The sequence below is a fragment of the Egretta garzetta genome, unplaced genomic scaffold (genome assembly GCF_000687185.1).
Source record: "Egretta garzetta isolate BGI_Z169 unplaced genomic scaffold, ASM68718v1 C8895566, whole genome shotgun sequence".
Taxonomy (NCBI): domain Eukaryota; kingdom Metazoa; phylum Chordata; class Aves; order Pelecaniformes; family Ardeidae; genus Egretta; species Egretta garzetta.
The window spans coordinates 1-2,424 of NW_009269816.1; the positions used below are offsets into that span (position 1 = coordinate 1).

At 35.6% G+C, this 2,424-nt stretch overlaps 1 long non-coding RNA gene across 1 annotated transcript; it reads left to right on the forward strand.

Annotated features, from left to right (window-relative positions):
* Positions 1-6: 6 nt before the first annotated feature.
* On the forward strand, positions 7-2,360 carry LOC118453212. Its single transcript, XR_004843122.1, has 2 exons — positions 7-138; positions 1,658-2,360. It is a non-coding gene; the product is annotated as an uncharacterized LOC118453212 (long non-coding RNA).
* The last annotated feature ends 64 nt before the right edge of the window (positions 2,361-2,424 follow it).

Sequence of the window (2,424 nt, forward strand, 5' to 3'; positions counted from 1 at the left end):
CTACTGAATTAAAAAACCTTTCTTTTCTTTCTCTAGAGGGAAATCCATTTGTCCAAGCAATACTTTAACTTCTGTGCTAGATAAAGAAATGCAGAGCAGGCCTCCACCTCCTGTTCCTCATTACAAACAAACAGATAAGTAAGGAATTTGTTTTTAAAACAGCATTCTTCAGTTTTATGCTGAGTTACCTGAGGAGAGTGTTCCTGAGCTTCAACTTTACACTCTGTTTCTTTGTTTTCCCAACCCGCACGCAGCTTTGGAGCTTGCAGCCTGCGCTAAGATTTTTCTTTCCACTGAAGTAAATCTGAAACAAAATGCTAAGAAAATCCAGGATTGACTGTGTGGTATAGGAGTAATAAAATAACAAATATTGTGGACTTTTTAAAATAAAGATTAGTTGGGAAGAGATGGCTGGTTTGGGGGGGGTTGGGGACGTTTTTTACCCTTAACTGTTCTGTGTAAAAGAGTAATGTCTTCCTGGCCTAAAATGATTTATTTGAACACATGTGGTAAATATATTTTTTTCTTGTGTAGATATCGCTACACAGCTGGCTACATGTGAACTACCGTTTTTCTCAGATAGTGAAAACTACTGAAGATAGGCTATATAAGGCTTCTTGGTGAAGAGTCTAATAGAAGAGTCTTTACTTTGTATGACCTGCCGGCTTCAGGAACCTGTAGTCATCTCATAGTTATGAATTTTTTAATGGATGGCTTGTTCTTTGTTCAGGTTTACCTTTCAGAACTTTTTTCTCCCCCCGCCTCCCACCCCCAAGTTAGTTCCAGATTAGCATTTGAAATCATGTTGGTACTGTGAAGTACCATTTGCAGAAAGGGACAACTTAATTTTGCAGTAGCTATTGCAGTAGTTATTGGGTGTTTAAGGTGCTGCTGGAATACAAAGTAGGCTGTTCTGAGAAAACTTAACTTGTTTCAGAACTAAGAAAAACACATCTCTAAGATGACTGTAACTCAATGTGAATTTTAAAAAGGTTGTTACTCTTTATTTCCGCTTACTTTTGTGGGATTCCTGTCCTCGGTGACCCTAATGAAAGGGGGCTCTTTGGCAAAATTAAATTAAAAAAGGGACTTAGCCAGCCATTTATTTTTAATTACTAGAAGTGAAATTTCTTTAGAAGTGCTTAATTGTACACAATCTTCTGGAAGATCTCTTACTGTCTTACGGAAAAAATCTTTACAGCATTTAGATTTGGTATTATCCTATATTTTTTGTTACTCTTCCTTTTAAAAGAGAGCAGATTTGATCATCCACTCACTTCAGCAGTATTTCTCTTGCCCTTTCTTATAAAAAGGCATGTTGAACATGTAGTCTTCACTACAGTATTGGTTTTGTAATAAATATTACCAGTAAATGGTATTTTCTGGTAAAACTCCAAAACAATCAATTCAGCCACACATTGATGTACATTAATAGAATCATAGAATCGTATAAAGTATGTTTTTTCCAAAGATCAGTTAACAAAGGCTTTCTGGAGCATTAAGGTACTTCCATGAAAACGTAATTTAGAAATGCATGTCATTTACCAATGCAGTGTGCATGTGCATACTGAGACCTTATGGGAGTTTGTGATTTCAGTTTTCTTTGTATCTTGTTTTTCATGCAGGAGAGTAACATCTAGTATTCTTACAATTTCAGGAGCAGTGGAAACAGTGGTTTATCCAAACCATTAAAAGAAGAGCCTGTAATTGACTACTTTGATGTCCAGGACTGAAGCGATTGATGTAGAATTATGATACAGAAGCTTAGCGGTGAAGATACTAAGTTACTGTGTGAGGCGCTTTTTGGTTATCATCTGTCAAAGGATCAGTTGTTCAACATATTCACGATTTAACATCTAAAGTTAGCTTGATTTGATGCTCTAAGAAGTTATGTACTTTTACAGTTTACATAACTGCATAATACCTAACAGTAGTATAGCTTTTCAAACCTGGGTTTGGTGCAATTTTTTTATCTAATGTGCTGTCAGAATGATGTAGCCTTCCGTTGATGCCTTTGAAGTAAGAGAACTGCTAATCAAATATATTTTTGGAGGTAGTAAGTGCGACGATAAATCTCAAAGATTTATTTTGACATATATCTCACACACTTAAAATGGACCAGAAATCATCTGTGTTAAAAACACTGATGGGAATATTCTTAGTATTTTCATAGTTTATTAATTCACTTCCGTGTTAATGTGGTAAACTTGGGAATTTGAGTTACTCCTCTACATGGAAGGAAATACAAAACTTAGTCTACTTAAAATGAATAATGAATAATAATAATGAATGCCCATTAAGAGCACAGACTTCCTTTGGCACCTGAAGAACCAGGATCTGGGGAAGGTGGGGAATTAAGACTTACTTTGCTTTATCTCAAATCTGATGTGTGAAGAAGAAAAGAAAAAAAATCAAAACCCCTCC